Source organism: Centroberyx gerrardi, chromosome 18 (assembly GCF_048128805.1).
Source record: "Centroberyx gerrardi isolate f3 chromosome 18, fCenGer3.hap1.cur.20231027, whole genome shotgun sequence".
Lineage (NCBI taxonomy): Eukaryota > Metazoa > Chordata > Actinopteri > Beryciformes > Berycidae > Centroberyx > Centroberyx gerrardi.
In genome coordinates, this window is record NC_136014.1 from 26,238,551 (window position 1) to 26,260,506 (window position 21,956).

The following is a 21,956-nucleotide window of genomic DNA, read 5'->3' on the forward strand; positions in this document are numbered from 1 at the left end:
GACAACTTTAATATCACAATAATCTTAATAACACTGGGAGTAAGGCTGTCAGTGGGGTTATCATGTGACCGCATTGTCTTTAATACACTTATAATCCTCAAAATACAGTTCCATTTCCAGCATTGCATCACTCTAAAGGTCCCATATCATGTAAAGCAGGACTCCCCTTGCCTCTGTGATGATAAAGGAGTTGGATGGTCTATCTAAACATGGTGAAAGTATCAAAACTAAATCCACACAATCCATATTAGAAAAGCGAGCCTCTAAACGAGCCGTTTGGACTTCCGTAACTTTGTGGCGTCACAAAGGTTCGCTCATTATCATTTCTGTAAGAAATAATAGACTAACAAAGTGTTTTTTTCAAAGCGGTCGAGCGGTCGTCATCGTTTATTACCGGAGAGTTTTCCCTACCTGTAGCCGCCGGGCCGCGGCGTCTCACGTTTCACTCTCGAAACGGTTAGCCAATCGGAACGGAGGGCTCGTTAATATTAATGAGCCTTAAAGACACGGCGACAGAAACGGCCTGTTCTTGGTAAGGCTCAGAGAGATGCTGGAAAATGAACGTGGAGAAATGGATTGAGAGTGTTTTTGGTTCATGACACCACACACACAGCTTTGAATGGACCTCAAGACACAAAATAAAACACTGGAGAGTGGAGAATATGGAACCTTTAAATCTATCACAACACCTATGTGGTAAATGGTTAAACATAAACTGTAAATGTAGAATTGAATATGAGTATTTTATATTGAGCAAAGTGTCTTTCTCCCCTGGTTTTCTGAGCTGGACTGCTGAAACACACGGAGGCAGGAATGGACGATATCACGATAAACAAAATAAATTATTTCCATATCGACAACATATGTAAAATCACATGTTAAATAATCAAATTGATGTTCCGTCACATTGAACTGCACGGTAATATAAAGTACAATAAAACTACAATTTTCAAATAATGTCCCCTAATTTGTTTCAGGTGTCATTTGGTGATAGATTTTAATCAGTATTTGTTTATCATCGTTAATTTAGACTTGCTGTCTAAATTAACTGTGTATCACAATAACGCGATATCATAATTTCATCACCATATGATTCTATTTAAAGATTAAGATTAAGACGATATAGCCCAGCCCTACATGGAGGTTTTAATAACAATGTACCAGCTGGGAATTTCCGACTTTCCGACTTTGAATGGAACGCAGCATTAGACCCAGGAAAATATCTAATTCTGCTCCTATGCTACTCTACATTTAGTCCACAACATCTCACCCATCATCTCTGACCTGACCACCCATCACAGCACCCACAGTCTGACAGGACAGCTGATCCTTCTGCTTCAAACCGCCGTGCTGCAGTTCAGAAACCACACAGCACCAACAGCCAGGCTGATGGGCCGGCTGACCTGCATCCCAGCATGCTCTGCTCTACACTCACCATCACAGTAATGCTTTTTTACCAAAGCATTAAACCAAATGGGTACAAAACTATTGCATAATCTATTTCTGGCCGTTGCCCTATATATTAAAAGCTTCTGAGCAAAGCCTTGTTGCCAAAATTCATCAAGCTGTCGGCATCCTCTGGAATATTATTTCCATTAAGATACTCGGTGAGGTGTAAAATTAAAGATGCAAACTGAACCAAGTTGTGAATATATTGCTTACAATTTTGATGTTTCCTGATGCAACTACCAGCATTTAAGCCGAGAGTGTACTGCTGGTCCAGCAAGCACACAAGCATTATGCTAATGCAGATTTCACAAAATTGGCTTTAAGATATTCCACCAGTGGAACGGTGAGTGAACACGATAATTGGAGGGAGGGAGCCGAGCCAAGGAAACTGTCTGAATATGATTTGTTTAAAACCTTTATTAAAGCAGTCAAGTACACTAAGAACAACAGCCTGAGGGATTGAAAGCATTCAGCAGCTGGGGGTTCACTGCCTTGCTCAACAGCATCTTCTGAGGCAGGAAAGGCCGTTCCTCATTCACTTCCCCCCGCTCACATTTTCTGAGGGATTCAAACCAGCAACCTTCCGGTCACAAGCCAGCTTCTCTAACCTGCCAACACCTTTTAATAATGTAAATGTCCACAAACAGTGAGGGTGCGATCACAGCAAGAGTCGGTTTTTCTTTGCCCAATTACAAGCAAAACAAGGCTTGTAAACAAAAGTCACATGGAGCATCGAATCGTATCGTGAGATAAGCGTAACACGAACACACGAGGAAGTGGCTGAACATAAGCATCTGCAGTTTGCCCACGGTTCATTTTGTTACGCTCGGCTTTCCAAGAACGAGCAACCGCTTGCTATCAGATGTCAACATCCGGCTCCTGACGCTCTACCTCGCCTGTTAGAGGACTGAAACTGAAGCATTTTCAGGTGTCACTACAGTTGGAAAGTAAGTTAGTATAGTGAAACATCTTTTCTAGGACAGTTCTAAGTTTGGACTGGTTTCTGTACTTGTGGTTTTTTATTATTTTCATGATTGTATAATATTGATGTTTTTATTAGGTGTTTTAGTGTAAAAATGGGATATTAGTAGCATATACATGTCACTCCCTTTTCCTGCCTGCCTCCTAGCCTAGACTTCAGGACCGCAATGGAAATAAGTCATGTGACTTTATTGCGATATCCTGATGAATTTTAGTACTGTATGTACATTTGTATATTGTATTTTAATTTATCGAATAAAGTCAATCAATCAATCAATCAAAGCCATTCGTTCTCACCTGGACCTCAAAGTTCCAGAGTTCAAATAAACCGTTGTGAACATTGCTTTTTGTGAACGCACCCTTAGAGTCCAGGCAGGTTCACGCAATTGATTCCACGACTTCAATCAGCCACTAAACAACAGAAGGACAAAATACAACCAAACACACAAGAGACGCAGTGAGTCCAATACAATTTTATCGTTATCGCACCATGTGAAGCAAGGTTGCCAGTTTTGAAACGATTAGGAATTTAATTATGGAATTGGGACTCTGATGTGATGCGCACTCACCAGACCGGGTAATAAATTCTTACTGTGGTGTATTACTGTATATTTTTATATGACAGCACCCAAATCACACCCATCCACCAGCCTGGGAACCATGTGAGCCCTTTACACAGAAAAGAGTCTTTCTTTCTTTCTTTCTTTCTTTCTTTCTTTCTTTCTTTCTTTCTTTCTTGAAACAAAGAGCAGCAGAACACACCTGGCCTTTTGACTTCCACAACAAAGAGGTATTTGGTTACAAGCCTCTTGTCTCTCAGAGTTTGCATATTCAAAAAACATTATCTAAAAATAGCTTCCAGTTGTTTGCTCTGACATCAACACTGAAGGAGATGTGGTAAAATATGAGACAAAGATCAGTTTTATTATATCTAAATGGACGGGGGTTGGGATGGGGGTGGGAATGACAGTGAGTTATTCCTATATGAGTTCAGAGTAGCGCTGAAACGATTAGTCGCTTCATCGATTGGTCAATCAACAGAAAATTAATTGATTACAACTTTGAAAATTGATTCATCATTTTAGACATTTATCAAGTAAAAATACCAAACATTTGCTGCTTACTGCTAAGATTTGCAGCTTTTCTCTGTTTCATATCATTATAAAATGAATACTTTGGGGTTTTTTTGGCTGCTGGTCAGACTGAGTAAGACATTTTAAGAATCATTTTGGGCTCTGGGAACTTTTGACATTTTATAGACTAAATGATTAAATCGATTGATCAGAAAACGAATCGATAGATTAATCAATAATGAAAATAATCGTTAGTTGCAGCCCTAGTTCAGATATACAGTTCCATTATCAAAAAACAACTTTTTATTGCATGTTTGCGTCATTACTGCTCCACTGTCAGTTCATCCAAAAGAGGAATACTACATTTTGTGTCTAGTTGCCACAGAAATGCAACTTTCCATTTCACATATAGTTTGTGGGACAGAAGGAAATGTTCGATCCACTGCAGACCGTTCAAGAGAGCATTTCTTACACTGGCTCTGAATGCATGGCAGGAGAGGGTTCCTGCAGCACAGAGGCAGACCTCTACAACACTGTCTGCAGCACGGAGGCACAATCAGAGGTTGTCAAAACTCAACTTTCCGGTCTGAAGCTGCTTCAGCGCGCTGAACCTGAACAAAGTATAAATGTGAGCATGAATGTCAGCATGAGCAGCATCACTTCACGTGCATTTTCCCACGATGTGAACAATGTTTAATTCATCCTCTGCTGCCTCGCTGAATATCTTTAAACAGCAACATGCTGATTTCTCTCCCTCATCGTCACATCAGGGCCAAACATGACTTTCAAATACTTTCGAGGGATTATTTTAGTCATTTTCTTTGGTCTGAACCAGAGCGGAAAAGTTCACTTTGTTGTATTTTTGTATCTGGTTCGTTTAGGTTCACGCTGCCCGACTGCAAGCACACCACGGCTTGTTCAACATTCTTCTCCTTCTACCCATAATCCCTTGCGTTTTGGGGTGGTTTCCTACAGTTGGTTGGATTACGTTCTCACTCCTAACGAACCGCATCGCCGTTCTGTTGTTAGAGGACTGAGACTCTCGGTGCCGTTATTCGGTGCCACCAGAGTTCAAAGGTCATCGTTCTCACCTGGACAAACCAACCGACCGACTACAGTTTCCACATACAGTAGTTTCTCTCATATTTTAACTTCCTAGCACTTGTGTACTTTATTGTAGTATTATTACATGTTGTTCTCAGTCATTTCTGTGTTTGTCTGATGAGTGCTCAGTATCTAATTGCCCGTCGGGGATAAATAAAGTTTACTGAATTTAATTATGAATATGTGTGGCGCTTGCACTAGGAAGTTTAGACAATAAGGAAAATATTTCAAAGTTAATTCCATTGATTTTTTCTGTGATTGACGACTACATTAACTGTCCTAATGCGGCAAGCCCCACCCACCCGGCAACTCCAGCAACAAACAAGCCCCTACTACTCCAGCCAGCTCTATCTCTCTAATAATAACAGTTGACCCATGGGGGATTGAACCCGGGTCTTCCAGATGAAAGACGGTCTTTCTAAACACTAAACCGCTCTCCTCCCAGCGCTGCACTCACACAAAAAGCTAGAGGAAGATGTGACGAACTTGCGGAGAACATCAAGGACGAGAGCGAGGCGTGAGGGGGAGCGTTAATGAAAACAAAAATGCTCAATTTGGACGTCTAACTTCATAACAGCTGCTTCACTGCATGGTTGAGAGAGGGTGGGGTGGGTGGAGGTGGGTGCAGAATATAGATGGGGGGGAACTGCATCTTAAAAACATTCCAGTTCTTCTTCAAAAGCTGAGGATGTGGTCGAGATCAGCATGTAACGAGCATTAAACCAAACAAACTGAGTTCAGTTTGGATGCCCAAGATGACAGCAGCTGCTATTGTGCGGATGAGTGGGGGAGGAGGGGGAGATGATGGATATAAGAAAGGGGGGATTGAATTATGAGTATAAACACACACTTGGATCGTCTTTAACGGTTCCATATCATTGATTTGTGATATTCAATGCATCTCAGGAGTTTTTGATGAACTTGCTTTGTCTACTTCTATTTCAGTTTGTTTTTTCCTGCGTTCACCCTGAATGAGTTATACCCCCCCCCAGGCTGTCTCTCTGCTGCAGTGTATTCTGGTCTCTCTGCTGCTCCTGTGGGTGGAGAAACTGGTCTCTCTCCTCTTCTACGATGGATTTCTCCCTGTATGATTGTTGAACGTCTCTCGGTGCAAAATGGCGGCTCTAGAAAGAAGCCCTCGCTCTTTCGATTCTGAGGGACTGACACCAAAACCTGACGTTTACCGCTGAGGTTTTACATCCTGAAACATTTTCTGATGAACCCAGAAATGCAACGTACATCACCAATAGCTGTTTATTTTTAAGTGTTTTACAGTGGATTTTGTCCTTTAAAGAAAGTCTTGGTGCTTGCAAAGGACGGGATGTGGTTGCATTTAAAAGAGCAGCACTCAAAACAAACTGTGTGCACTTTGGATGCCCCCAGTTGCAGCAGCTGTCCCGCTGTACGGCAGAGAGGGGGGACACACACACAGGACAGAAGCAGAGGAAGCGGCAGAGCGCTGCGTTCGAGTCGGTCGGGAGTTATGCGCGTCGGGCCCACTCCTCTGCCCCGGCGGGGACAAACGCAGGATTGTTAGATTTGCGTCGCTGGCCGACTGAGAGCTTACTGTGGTGCCGGTGAAGTGGAGTCACGTGGGAAACACAGAGCCGGGGATGTGTTCAGAGACAATGGCCCCGGAGGCTGTATCGACAACGCCAGAGCAACCGTCCAGAGAGCTGCGGCAGGCCGGCCTCGACGCAGAGTTGAAAAGCTAGAGCCGAACTACTAATTGAAACAAAAATTGAAATCGCAGTGCAATTTCCAAATCGCAGAGGCTGCAGTTAATTGTTTAAGAGAGACAGGCATCAAAAATGGATTTGTGAACAAGGTGTTTTAGATCTTCGGTCCATGAATCAAAACCTTTCAGACTCAAACTCATGACATCTTCACTACCAGTCAGAAGTTTGGACCCACCTGACTGAATGCACTTTGTTGTTGATCATCTGAAAGCCATTTTGATCTAAAGGCTTCTGCTTAAATGCTTGAAATGAGTTTCTTAGTCAAATATAAACAGTGAAGTTGATCCTATGTATGAATTTCTTTCCAAAGCCTTTGCCTTTCCATCAAGGCAAAGGGCGGCTACTTTAAAGAATCTAAAATATAAGATAGTTTTGAATTGTTTAACACTTTTTTTGGTCGCTGCATAATTCCATTTGTGTTATTTCATAGTTTTGATGTCTTTACTGTTATTCTAAAATGTGAAAAATAGTAAAAGCAAAGAAAAATGTGTCCAAACTTTTAACTGGTAGTGAATAACACGAAAAACTTTAAATCAGGAAATCAGTCAATACGTTTAAATCGCAATTGCAATATTCTGTCAGATAATCACAATTTGATTTTCTGTCAATATCTTCCAGCCTCCTCTAACAGCAACAGCATTTGTTTTTCCTCGCAGGCGATAAACTCATCGTCACACATCATTTACTCTCTCTGATCCTGAGTAATGACGCCTTGTTACAATTATATCTGACTTTTGCAGCCTGTGAAATGTTCTGCTCTCATCCAGCCGGGGGGGATAATTACCACCAGCTACCAGCCACATGCTGCTCCATTCTCATCATTTATTTGCTCATTTTGTCGGAAATTGATGTCTTGTTGCTCTCTAAAATGTCTCAATCATCCCTCTGACAATTCTGATGAACTTGTACTTGTACACAGATGATGATGCATGTGCTTATCTTCATACAAGCTCTTTTATCCGTTAACAAGCCCCATGTTTCCTCCTCCTCCTCCTCCTCCTCCTCCTCCTCCTCTCCCAGTGTGCCCGGCTGCCAAACTGCATCGTGGCGTCTCCCGAAATGGCAAAGTGGGCGGAGACGGGCCAGCGTGCAGCAACTCTTTAAACTTTAATGCGTGCTCTTCCCCTAAGTGCCTTACCTTAAATCATTACACCCTCGCTTAGGGAAGGCTTGTTTTGACATGCGTGCTGGCTCCCGTCCTCGAAAGCTGTAACGTGCGCCGCTTTCTGGGACGCCAACATGTGACGATTCCCTCTTTGTCCCGGCCGCTTTTGCTTTCAGGATTCTTCAGTAAGAGGCCGGCGTGTCAAAACGCCAGAGGGGGGGGTTCGCCTGTAATCTGATAATCGTAGCTGACGTCGACCTCAGCGTGCGGCGGTCCTGATGCCACAAGATCCCATTCGGCAAAACAATGCTTAAGTCATTCTCACTAGAAACCGCATATGGGGAAATGGATTTAAAGCAATATTCCTTTTACCTTTAACATGGGCGTTATTCAGCACTTGACCGCCATGAAAACCAGAATATAAACTACTCACCAAGATCAGATGCAGCTGGACGAAAACTGACATTGAACACGTCGGTGAACACATTCAACAACAACAACAAAGCAATCCTGGGTCCGTCGTCATTTTGCATTTCTATTCTTGGTTTACACTAAAATTAGTATTTAAAAATAAAAGTAGATCTGGTCTCCCACACAGGAACTCTCTCTCCTAAATGATATCCCTCCGCTGTGTTCTCTTCTATCAATAAAAATGCTTTTGGGGCGAAATGACGTTCTAAAATGTCGGACCAGCAGTGAATTTAAAATCACAGCAGCAGGATCTGTTGTTGAATCTGTTCACCGACGTGTTCAATGTAAAAAAAAATGGAAGTAAAAATCCAAACACTACAAGCTGCATCTGATCTTGGTGAGGAGATTATATTCTGGTTTTCATGTTGGTCTAGAGCCAAATATTACCCCCGTGTTAAATTAACTAAGTGGAATATTGCTTTAAGCAGCTGGACCAATCACAAGCAGGGTAGAAATTAACACCAGCCACCACCCAAAGGCTGGTAAATTTCAGTTCTGGCTGCAAGCTTGTCTTCCCCAGCAGCCACAATGTCTCTTTTGTCTCTTTTCTACTGTAAAAAAAAAAAAAAAAAAAAGCATCAATTTGTCTGCATCAAAGTGATCAAAGAGGCCTCTGAATTCTGGACCCACCGGCCTCTCTGACCGGTGCATGACAGCGGCGGTTTCCTGGCCTCATGATGAGGTTTTTGTGAAGTCATGGTGGTTTTTGTATGAACACCTCTGTAATGTCAGCACGCCGTCATGAATACTTCCCAGCATTCTTTGAAATCATTAGACGGCCGCCGCCCCACCTGCAGCGAAACAGGGTGTGTCAGAGGATCAGCAGATTAGCAGGTGAGTCCTTTCTATTGAAACAGACAGGAATCTGTCCCTCCCAACACACACACACACACACACACACACACACACACACATGAATGGAAGCACACACACACACAGACATGCAGAGGATTTATATATCAAAAGAGGATTCAAATACACACAAACAAAAGCACACGCACACCAACACACACACACACTTTAAATCCTTTATTTTCCGTCCTCAGAATTAATTATAATGGATTTGATTCCAATATTATAAAGGATTCAAACTGTAAAACCTGACTGATGTTCAGTTATTTAATCTTGTATCCAGACTGATCGAGTTTATTTTAGGATTTTGTTTTTAACAAATTTGCCTTTTTTTCCAGAAGAATGTAACTTGTTTCATTTTCTTGATAAAAGTGAAATTGTCTTGGAGAAAGTTTCTTGTTTCCAGATGTTCTTCATTGTTTTATGATGATTTCTTTAAAGAAGTCATATTGGCATGAATCAAGTAAAATTTATTGAAACCAGCAAGATTATCTGCCAGTGCAGTGAGAGAATTAAATATCATGAAATCAGCTGATAGGTCTGGAAGCAAGATAAAATCACTTGGCAACTTGTCATTTTTGCAGTGCAAATGTACACACACACACACACACACACACACACACACTGCGAATCGGTCGGAGATCCATTTTGATGATTTCAGCAAAGCCGTTGAATTCGAAGCCTAAGTGCTGAGCTCGTCCAAAAACCCCTGTGACACGGCTTAAAGATTGACGAGAGTCATCCTCCTCAAGGCGAAGTCTAACACCAATAAAACGCTCTCATAAGCAGCTTAAAAGTTGTACATTACACAAAGAGTCCCACAAAGCGCTTTCAATCACCGTCTGAAGCCTCTTAAGGATTCTGCAGCGGCCTTCTGGGAAGAAAGAGAGAGAAAGTTTTTGGGCCAAAGAGCGGATCCGTCCCGGTTCCCTTGCTACACCTCGCTCCCAAACTGTCCCAAACTCAGCTAATCCCCCCCAAACACCTACAAGCAGAGGGACAGTCCTGTGCTTGTGACTAGAAAGCCAGAAGCCAGTTCGAATCCCAGAAGTCACGGGTCAAATCTAGGTGGAGAAAGTCAACAAGAACCGCTCTCCCTTCCCTTAAAGAAGAAAATAATCTGTTTACCAATAACTGTAAATAGGTGAAAAAAGGTGGGAGACGGGACTTTGACAAAGCAGATTCTGCCGATATATAAAAAAACGAGTCGCTCACCTTTTTTTCACATATTTACAATTATTATTATTATTTAACACATTATTTTCTTCGTTCCATCGGTATAAGTTTCCTCCAACTGGATTTCTGTGTTACACTTCAAACTGAAAGGTTTAATAAACATAAAGAAAGAGATTCACATAAATTCAGCAGCATGACTAGTGTTTTTTTTTAATATATTGTCAGAATCTGCTTTGTCGGCGTTCCTTTATGTGCTAGAAGTGATTTTCAGACTGTTCCTCTATACAATGAGAGTGAATGGAGAGAGAAAAAAAACACAATTCTCCAGTCTGCTCTACCGAAGCAACAGATCACAGAATCACTGATTTTGGGGGTTTTATCATGGAGGAAGAAACACGACACAAGACTCTACCAGAGTTCAACATCACTTTAACAACTATGGTGAAGAAAGGAGGCCATTCCTGAAAAAGAGAGTCCGTACTTGGTCAACTTTACCAGGATAAACAAGTGTGTTGGAGCTTTTTAGGTGCTTGGAGTGTGTTTTGCATTATTGGAGTGGCATAGAGCAACAGTAAATATAAACATATTTCCTAAATATTACTACTGGCTCAGACTGATATCCAGCCTAAACATGACGTAATATATGTGCGGCGAGGAAGTTGATTTTGTCGATTACCCTTTATTACTGTTTGTTTCTTTGAACTCATTTAAATCATTTTTCTTTAACCTACCCTATCTTTTTATTTGAACATGATGCGAGGCCGCCATACACACACACACACACATATCCATACAAACATTCATCCACTTCATCTGGACCCATAAGACTTACAGTCAAACCCAAAAATCTCAGAAGTAAAATACTGAAAGTGGCCTGTGAGGTTTGATATCCACCAGTCTCTGTTGTCAGTGTGCAAAAACAGAGTTAGTTTCCTGTCCTTGCTATGATGAGAAACCTCTTGAAGACTATCTTGTTCTCTCAGGCTCTTGGTTATCTGTCCTGTGTGCGGTCACTTCCTCAACAGGCCGACCGGACCGACAGAGACACTCAGCAGAAACCCACACTGAGAGCAGAGGAAGCTCCCCGGAGAGAGACAGAGACACTGAGGCAGGACACCAGAGGACAGGGGGGTCAAAGGAGGAGGCTGGCTCCACTCATTTGGCCAAAGGCATCTTGGGAAACACACACTGAGTGTGTTTGCATGCAGCACACACAATCAACAAGAGGACTGGTGACAGTTTCTCCTGTGTATGTCCAGTATAGAGGGTTTGCGGTTGCGTAACAAATCTCATAGCAACCATGACTGGTCCCATAATGGACGTCCACTGGAGAATTGGATGAGCACAAATAATGGCTAAATATAGACAACCAGAATAGAAAAAGAGAGATATCTGAGTCAGCTTGTTGTGATGTGGCTGTAGATCCATTCAGTAACGTTCTCAGTAAAAGTGAATAGTGTGATAAGGTGGATTTGGTTACTGTGACACAGTAAACTGTCTTGTCTTTAGCCCTAGTCTCTACTCCAAAACACTCTGAGTTGTAGCTTGAGAAGAGTCAGCTCAGTTAACCTGAACAAACTGTTAGCTAGCTAACTAGCCAGCAAACACACTGATGTTAATGTGAACATGCTAACGCTAGCTGCTACTAGATATGTTAGCTAGTGTTAGCAGTGATGGTTAGCTGACCAGATACTATGGTTAGCTAGCTAACAAGCTGACATTATCTAAACACTAAATCAATGAGATGGATCAGCAGCAAAATGATCCGTTCCCAGTCAAAAACAGCACAGAAATTATATTCAATTCTGTTGAGACGACCAAGTTATACTTTTAGAAACACAATCAGCCGTTCGCAATCACCATTGCCAAAGAGCTGTGGTCCTCCAATATGGCCGCCAGAGCTTGTGTGTGTGTCACCTGAAAGCTCTTTAGCTCACTACAGTGCATATGCTAACACTTTAGCACACAGTGTCAGTTAGAAATACATATCTGTATGTGTGTATTTTACATTTATACTTTTTATATTTTTGCCTTTTAGCTGATGCTCTTATTCAGAATGACTACAACGAGAAAGATAAGCCTAAAAATAGAATAAAAGAAGATCACCAATGTTGCAAGAAAGCAACAGTATAAGAAGTGCAAGGGTCAGAGCTGTAAAACCCCCGGCAATAACTGGAACAACTCACCCTGTGTCACTGAAATATGTGAGAGAAGTGCTAAAGAGTGCTGGATTAACACGGGGTCAAAGTCACCTAATGAGCGACAGGCTGAGCCAAACCAAGCCAACACCGCCGCAGTGGAACGAGAGAGAAAAAAAAAAAAAAAAGTCCCGTTCTTGTATTGCTTTATACAAATATAGACCCTCTTCATGCTTGAGTCAACAGCATTAATCTCCAGACTAACAGCTTGAAGCAAAGCAGCAGAAAACAGGCAGAGCAGAGACTGTCAGTGTCAGCTTTTCACGATCCACTGCTCTCGTCATCTTTAGAGCTTTTTTAAAAAAAAATCTAACCTACATTCAGACTAGACAAAACACAAGAATAGATTCAGTGGTAGGAACAACTATGATGCCACCCAGACACACTCCCGAAATATTACCCAGCATTCAACATCTGGGTGACAGTGACAGTGTTTGCTGTAAACCCGACTGTGAAATCCTTCAGCACAGCAACAGCAAAGGCAAAGGTGGAAGAAACTAAGCTACTAAGTTACTGTAATTGAGTAGCTTTTTTGTGTATTTGTAATTGTACTTTTCTGAGTAATTTTACTTTTGCTCAAGTACATTTTTACTGAAGTATTGTACTTCACTACATCACATCCATTACAGAGGACGGATTGTGTGTCTCTCCCTCAGCAACAGAAACTGGACAATCATAAATTGACGAATTATGGAGCCATTTGCAATAAAAGAGTAATTGTTTGTGCACTTTATTTTGTCATTTCCAAATTTTCCAATTGAAAGAATCTAGTTTGAAATCTGTCCTCTCGTCCTTTTAGGATTGCATTCGAAAGATCACATCTAACAACGTTCTCTTTTCTAAAACATACACTTTTATTTTTACAGTGCACTTTAAACAAGCTACTTTTTTACTTAAATCGATTTTTATAACAGTACTTTTACTTCTACTCAAGTAAAACATCAGCAAAGTAACAGTTCTTCTACTTGAGCAGGACATTGTAGTTCTCTTTCCACCGCTGAGCAAAGGCCTTGTGTTGTACAGCGAGCGAGTCTAACTCCACATCAGGAGGCCTTGGGTTTCAAAGGTCGCCAACACGTGATCCTGCCGGGATCCTGGGACGAATGGCTGCGCTCTGCGTTGCCAAGGTTACAGCGCTCGCCACCATAAGGATGGGTTGGGTTCATTTGCATGTTTACATGATGGTAGCTGGGGCTAAATCACCTACTGGGAAGAGTTATGTGACGAAGATATTCACTCACTGCTGAGCCAAAGATGTGGGGAAAGTATACATGAAATAAAGGTCTATCATTAAGACAAAGGGGCCAAAGAGCGTAACTCAAAATAAGTTGACAGCTACTAATTAGCACTATGTCACTACACCTATGCCTTAAAGCTAGAAAACTTCCTAGCACTCAAATACAAGCGCATTATATCAAACATGCTACAGTACTTTTGTATCTTAAGTTTCAAGTTTATTTGCCATATACATAAAAATGCAGTGTAACTCTTGATCACGAGCCTCACGTCTTTCAGGCAAAAAACACATAAGAAACAGGGAAAAACATACTGTATAGGAAGCAAGATGAAAAAGCAAAGATGAAAGCATGACAAAACATAAAGCATTACAGTTCTCCTTGGGTAAAGGATTGGTATAGACGCAGGAATATTTATTAAATCAATTGATTAATCTTCCGTCTAGTTTTTTGGGGGCATCGCCGCTTTGACGCTTGCACTTCGTACTATCGGCTGCTTGTAATGTTGGAGATCTGGGAATTGAAGCTTATTCTACTGTTACAGTCATTGTAGGTCACTCTGGATACAAGCGTCAGCTAAAAAAATGCATGCGCTACTTTGAACACTGTGTTGCTTTGCGGCCTACAGGGCAGCAAATGAAGTTTCCCATCCACCGACAATGGCTGATGGACTCCAAAATTCAGAAGCCAGCGAAATATGATCCATCAGAAAAGAATAGGACCTCCGAATGATGGGCGGCTGCTTGCCGAGGCGGCTGATGGAGCTGACAAACTAATGGGACACAGTCAAAATGTACAGTACCAGGCCTGGCAGGACGGCCTGATGGTACGGGACGCAAGAGTGATCGTCCCTTAACAGAAAGTTCACATGTTCAATCTCCACAACATCCATATAATATGTCCTGTTTAAGTCAAGTGTGGTAACACATTGCTTGATGGTTTTTCTTGTTTGCTGTGATAATGTGGTACCACTGAATTTTTAGACATTAAACTTAGTACTGGTTTCAAAGGCAAGCTTCTGGTATCATGACAACACTAGTGTCCATCAATAGCTAAGAGTCTTTGAGCAAGACACTGATCGTCACTGTAAGTCACTCTGGATGAGAGTGCCGGCTAAATGGTTAAAATGTAAATGGTTGGTGGTAGTTTCTTGGTACATAGAAAGAAAGGTTGTATGGCCAAAACATGGAAAAAAATACATTAAGAGGTGATCCTGTGTGAGCGGGAATTTACTTTCTTCCTATGGACTTGGAACTTCATACCGAGCATATTTGGAGAGGTTCTAGTTCATTATAAGTGAGAACTCAGTTCATTAGGAGTCAGAACGTAATCCGACCCAAGTTACTACAGGAAACGACCCCAAAATGCAAGGTTTTATGGGTAGAAAGACACAGATGTTTGACATCTGATATCCAGCAGTCCCTCATGTTTGGAAAGCCTGGCAGAACAAACTGAACCAAGGGCAAGATGACGCTGGACGGCATGAAATGTCTCCTCAACATATGAGCCGATGATCACGTCCCAACTGCTTGATGAACACACAACAATACAAAAGTATCCTCATGATTAGCTAAAGTTACAGCGACTGGAATCAGATTTGTTTTGAATCTCTAACCTGGCAGGATGACAGGTCACCACAACTCTGTCCAATAAACAACCTACTTCTGAGTCCATGTGACTTTTGTTTACAAGTCCTGGTTCGCTTGTAATTGGGCAGTGTGAACCTAAACGAACCAAATACAAAAATACGACAACATGAACTTTTCCACTGTGGTTCGGACCAAAGAAATCAAACTGTAGGTGTGATCTGCACGCCTGTAGAGACCAGAGAGCGTAGAGAAGTCACCCGGAGCGCGGCGGTCGGGCTCAGACGGTGTGTAAGGTGACACTCTTCATCACAGTCAACAGAGACTGCGGCCTGCTCGGCGCGGCATGACTAATTCAGCTCACATTCCACTAATTACAAAGGCTCATGGGAGAGTCAACGAGGTCCCAAACCCCCTCCGCCGTGAGCATCACACCCCCAGAAACAAGATATGTACGCGCTCCATCATCGCCGGTGAGGACAGAGACTTTCTGCTGCCGTTACAACTGAAGGATTATGGGTGACGGGACGGGTGACGGCCTGGCGGTTACAGAGTTCACCCTTCAACTGGAGAACACGGGTTCAAACTCCCGTGTTGGCAAGCATCCATTCTGCTGAAGGCTCCTGCTGCTGTGTAGCTTCACCCTGACCTCTGACCTCACTGTGGAGAAAGTCCCTGAATTCATGCGAATAAGGACCGCTCTTATTCTGCTTCAAGGATTTGTACTTATAAAGGAGTGTAGGCTTATAAAGTACAATATGAATTTAAAATGTTCAAGTGCAATCAAGTATTTTACTCCCAAAATCACTGAATAATTGTGATCTCAATATTGAGATATAGATTATAGATTAATATAGATTATTAGTAGTAGTAGCCTAGTAGTAGTAGCAGTAGTAGCAGCAGTAGTAGTAGTAGTAGCAGTAGTAGAAGTAGTAGTAGTAGTAGTAGAAGTAGTAGTAGTAGTAGTAGTAGTAGCAGCAGCAGTAGTAGCAGCAGTAGTAGTAGTAGTAGCAGTAGTAGTAGTAGTAGTAGCAGCAGCAGTAGTAGCAGCAGTAGTAGTAGTAGTAGCAGTAGTAGTAGTAGCAGCAGTAGCAGCAGTAGTAGCAGTAGTAGAAGTAGTAGTAGTAGTAGAAGTAGTAGTAGGAGTAGCAGCAGTAGTAGTAGTAGTAGTAGTAGTAGTAGAAGTAGTAGTAGGAGTAGCAGCAGCAGTAATAGTAGTAGTAGTAGTAGTGGCAGAAGTAGTAGTATTAGTAGTAGGGCTGCACAATTAATCGTATATTAATCGCGATGTCGATATTGGCTTCCACAATTAATTGATTGTGGCCGGGGGCGATTATTCACGCTGGGTTTAGCTTGCTCTGGTGTAGGGCTGCAACGGTTAGTCAACGTAATCAAAACTCAAATTACTTGAATTTTGACCCAGTTTGCCGCCGACCTTTCAAAGCGCATATAAACTCTTCCATTAGCTTGGATCCAAGTGTAGTATACAATGAAGCACGGGTTACGGGGTAAAATATTTCCTTTTTAATCTCCAACCAGGGACGCGGTACACAGGCGAACGTACTACTTCCTTATTTACACTAATTCTCCCGCGGGTCCTTATGGGAAACTTCAAAATAAAAGCCCACAAACACCCAAATAGACTTCTTACAAAATAAGTGTCTTAGAATACAAATGCCCAAAAACTAAGGCTACAGAGGTGATGGTCCCGGAAAAAAAAAAACGGACCCGGTGCACCGGAATCACAGGTTCAAAGATTTGTACATTTGAATGTTTTTTTTATTTCTAGGTTTATAAAATACATTATGAATATGAAGGCATTTCGGTTAACTTAAAATGCTCAAGTGCAATAAAACAAAATGGATGAATAATCGTGATAAATAATCGTGATCACAATATAGAGCAAAATAATCGTGATTATCATTTTAGCCATAATCGTGCAGCCCTAATTAGTAGCAGTAGTAGCAGTAGGAGTAGGAGTAGTAGTAGTAGTAGTAGCAGTAGAGTAGGAGTAGTAGTAGTAGTAGTGGTAGTAGAAGTAGCAGCAGTAGTAGAATTTGTTGTAGTAGAAGTAGTAGTAGTAGTAGTAGCAGTAGTAGTAGTCATAGTAGTATTTAAAGTATGGCCTATTCCAGGGTTCCCACTGTAATCCTGATGTACAAGTCCATGATTTCTCCATGACCTTGAATAAGTCGGAGTGCTTCCCTGAGTTAAAAAATGCTCTTTCCTTCCTGGTTTGTTGATGTTGTTTTCCAGTCTGGTTTCCGCTCCAGTTGGGCTGAAACCATGTAATGCAATGAATGACTGTGAAACAAGCTGTAAAATACATTCTGCTATATTCCTGGAAAGTGACCCATTTGTCAAATAAGTTCCCTGATATTCTCTGACTTCCCCAGAAAATTGATCAAATTCCCTGACGTTCCTTGTCTGGAATATACCTCTCAAAAAACCCATGATATTCCAGGAATCCCTTAACCAGTGGGAACCCTGCTATTAAAGCGGAGGTTGTTCCTCTTCGTGTGGAGGGGGGAGCGATGGTTTTCACATTTAACAAAAGGGAACTGCCAAGTCATTCACCTTCCTACGTAAAAATCTAAAAGAAGAAAGATGCAGGTAATAATTTGTGCCACCACTTCCCTCCTCCTCCCACCTCAATCTGCTGCTTCTTCTTCGGTGTTATGCGAGGAAAATAAAAGCCGAACACCAGCGCTATTCGGTGACGCCGTTTCCTAAGAGCAAAAGTGCACCCAAGTTGAAAAATTGTATCCTGATTATGAGGAACCCAAGTCAAACCCCTAGGATCTGCAGATATTAGCCAGTAAACTGAAGCATGTATGCACCTTATAACATTTACTGCTGTTTTTCGCGACCTGTGTAGGATCACTTCAGCGGTAATCTTCAGTATATTCAGTTTATTCATGTATATGGGGGGGCTATTTGTAAGGGGATGAAGATGCATTTAAACAGATTATCCCAAATAAGACCCAAGACATGAGCTTTTACCCAGAATGCTGTGCGCACTCATGGAAGCTACAGTGCGTGGTCACATCTGCGCAACCAAAAAACCAAGCATGAACTTCATTTAACCAAATACTAATTATACCTCAATCCCTCCATACAGTTGCGGGCCTCCAGGCTGTAACATCCAACTATCCAACTATCTGGCAGCAATAAAAACAGCTTCCCAAGAGAGCAAATCATCCAATAATAGTGGAGCATTACTACCGTTCGAGATAATTTCCTGAAGGGACTTTGATCCCTAAACTTTTACTGCCAGCAGGATGACGACTCAGGAGGAACAGCTCGGTTACAATGAGCAGCGTTTCCTGTGGGACATAACGTGACTATATGTCAATTCACTCATTAAACACAGGTATGGAGAGGCAGGAGCAAAGGTTAAAGTCCTTTAACAAATGGAGACGAATGGTTTTCTGTTGGAGAGGCCTCCACCCTAACAGAAAACAACTACAGTAATCCTATAATACATTTTAGAAGGACACTACACAGTAAAACTATTCCTATCCCTCTGGGAATACTATAGTGATACCATAGGAGATTCAAAATAAAAAATACCACAAAGTGCAATAATGTCACTATAAACTCACTAGACACACTATAAGTCCCTATAGGAATGTTATAGGAATATTAAAGTGATGCCATAGGAGATCAAAAATACCATAAAGTACAATAAAGTCATTATAAACTCATTATTGAGTGCCACAGACTCACTTTGAGTGCCACTGGGAATATACCACAGGAGATAAAGAATACAATTAAGTACAATAAGGTGACTGTAAACTATTAACTATAAATGATAAACTAACACTATTGAGTACGACAGACACACTTTGAGTGCCTACAGGAATATTATAGTGATTTTAGGGCAGCTTTAGCCTAACAAAGCTGCCCAGTCAATTCTAGCACAATAACCATTCAGAGGCTCTTATATAATCATGCAACAGAATTCAAATGGCAGCGGTCGGTGAGCTTGTTCACTACATACAGACTTCTGATGCCACATTATCTCCTGTCATTGCTCGGGCCTGTTACAACGGCCCAACCAACCGCTTTTGTTTTTTTTTTATGCAAACCATGTCCATTGATTCCTCCCAGGCAGAGCAGCAGTGTGTCTGCAGGCCGCAGCCATGCTATAAATGCGAATTCTGACATATTGCTGCTGCTATACAACACAGCTTTGCATGTAATGTACGCACCAGTGAATTCTCTTTGCAGCCGCCAACGTCCCTGTAATGTAATGAGGCTTGTGCTAAATCCTTGCCCGGATACGTGCCGCTGTAGCTTGTCTGGACAGCACCCCACGCCGAACCTCATTCAAAAAGGCTGGTAATTTAAAGTCACCTCGCTTATCAGCAAAGTACATACACCATAAAATATGACTCAGTACCTTTCCTGAATCGGTAGACGCTGCTCTTTAATTCGGCATTCATATAATCCACCAAGCAGCACTTTACATCAATAAAAATCCTACTTTTTAATTGGTTCGCCGCTTATTCCCACTAGCTTCTTCCACCCTGGATGGCGGTAGCAAAGCCGTTTGAGCCAATTCTAAAAGTTGAAATTGTATTGAAATAAAGTGAGGCATGGTGAATTATATGTATGCCGAATTGAAAGGCGACTCCTAAAGATTCAGAAAACGTATTAAGTCATGTTTTGTGTAATATGTACCTTTACCGATAATCGAAGACACAATGAATTGTCAGATTTTTCAATACAGTTTGGCGCTACATTCTCTCCATACAAGAGAGCACGGAACGCAACAAGGCTAGGTAAATCCCAGCACCGATGCTGTTGTCAAAATAATCGAATTCCCCATCGCTTAGTGCAGAAATGATTGAAAACCGGTGGCTAGTACTGTCTGGAACCAACCGCCGTTTAAATCCCCGCCGTGTGGAGGATTCCGCACACCGTGGAGCGATTTGTTTACGGTTTTCCTGCAGGAAAAGCTAGTGTGTGTTCTGACAGGCTGCCCGTGCTGCTGCTAGCACCGGGCACCGCTCAGCTAACATCACCTTCTTGTTCTTATGATCTATTCTCCTCCTGTGCATTCAAACGGCTGTTACCTACCTCTTTTGTGCGTCAACTCCAAAGACTCCGCAGCTTGTTTTGGGAAATGATACAAAAAAAAGTGCAAGTTCCCACAGTCTCCGTGCCGTGCCGTGCCGTGCCGTGCCGTGCCGGGGTCCAGATGATCGCAGCTCCGCTCCGGCAGCCTGGGCCAGACTCTCCCCGCCCTGCAGCCTCCGACTCCCGCAGCAGTCCTGGGATCTGGCCCGTGACGTCACACGCAGGGTAAACAGCAGCGTGTCACTCCCCCTAGGGGGCGCTGTGCGGGACAGGCATGGGGGGGGAGGGGGAGGGGGGGGGGAGGTGGGGGGAGGAGTGTTTGGCTTACTAACAGGACATGTAGGACACATGTGCCCTGAAAGCCCCATGAGAGGTTCATGTGTAAATAGATTTTTAAAGGGGCAAGAAGTAAGACTTTTACTGCTCCCTACAAAGTTACCACAATGTATGTGTGTGTGTGTGTGTGTGTGTGTGTGTGTGTGTGTGTGTGTGTGTGTGTGTGTGGGGGGGGGGGGGGGGGGGGGGGGGGGGGGTAATAAACTGATGATGCACAGGTAAATCTTTAGGGCAATTTTGGGGCAAAATTTGCCAGCAATGGGTAATACCAACTGACAAATTTGACAGTTGGAGTGAGAATGGATGAAATAACAAACTGCCGCCATCACTGCAATCTACTGAAAATGTAATAATTTAATCATCTTGTTTCCACTGCAATTTCATAATGTGGCTTATCTACGGCTCTGGCATCCAACAGCTAACTAGCTAACTAGATTAAATGTTATATAAAAAGAATCACAGCTATTATTTCCTAGTTGTGTTTACTGTTGAGTAGCAGTTGGACCGTTTTGAAAATATTTTGGGCTGAGGACAGGTCACCTGACCAATTTTCTTGTCTCTGATTGGTTGATGTTGAAACTTTGCCAGCAAAGCTTTCTCTCCAATCAAGCTTGGCTAGATTTCAAACTGCTACATTATTTTTTTGTGAGAAAATATTTCCAACTAAAATGTGTCTGCGTATCATCAGCTGTGGGGTTGTTGGTGGATCGTGTCGGTTCACAACTCGCACCGTAGCTCAAGGTCTATTGATGTTGTCGCAGTTCCTGCTGGTCGCCAGTAGAGGTCGATACAGTTCATATATCACTTAACGCTGCTTTAATCTCATTGTAAATTTTTACTCTCAAACAAATATAATAGTTGTACACCAAGAAGCTTTCAGTACTGCATGCTGGATCCTCGCAGGAAAACCCACATGATTTCAGACATATGTAGAGCAAGTTCCCCCTCAAATAACACCAACAAATCTATTTTCTTCTAGTTTTTTTTAGTCTTTTATAACCTACTTTGTAGACCACTGCATTATCCACACATATCTTCATCAGCTTTTCATGGCTTTGTTAAGAAAATACTAATTAGCAGGCAGCTCAAGGCGAACACCGCCCATCTCTGTTGCTTCACAAAGTTGTCGCTGTTGGCGTAACTGACATTGAGCAATAATACCTCCAGGAAGGATGGGGATTAACTGGGATAATTATCAAAGGCGACAACATAAGCTCGCTCTGCTGTTGTACTCATTCATGTCGCTGCAGGCAAGAGCGTCAGATAAAATATTAATCTAATATTCATGTAATTGTCAAAAGTATTATGTCAGAATGATGCTATTCATTGCTTACAAAACTGCGGTGTTCCTGCACTGCTCTTCCCACAGATCACCTGTCAATCAAACAGTGTGGGCGGAGCTTGGATTTTCTGTTGCTGCAGTTTGAGTTTCTCTCTTCTTTGTGTGTTCAGTCATGGTAGCTATCACTGCTCATGCTAACTACCCAGTTCTTCTTCTTCTGTTGATTCTAAATATGAAAATATAACAGATTACTACTTTAAATGAAGCAGCTATCTTAGATTTTG

At 42.1% G+C, this 21,956-nt stretch overlaps 1 protein-coding gene across 3 annotated transcripts in view; it reads right to left on the minus strand.

The window, feature by feature from the left end:
• The window catches only part of LOC139920320 (unconventional myosin-VI-like), a 149,286-nt gene extending 129,121 nt beyond the window's left edge, over positions 1–20,165 (minus strand). For all 3 annotated transcript variants that reach the window (XM_078289974.1, XM_078289973.1, XM_078289972.1), the window contains exon 1: positions 20,055–20,165. The gene's annotated coding sequence lies outside the window, so the exon portion shown is untranslated. The remainder of the gene's footprint in view (positions 1–20,054) is intronic.
• Between the last annotated feature and the right edge of the window lie 1,791 nt (positions 20,166–21,956).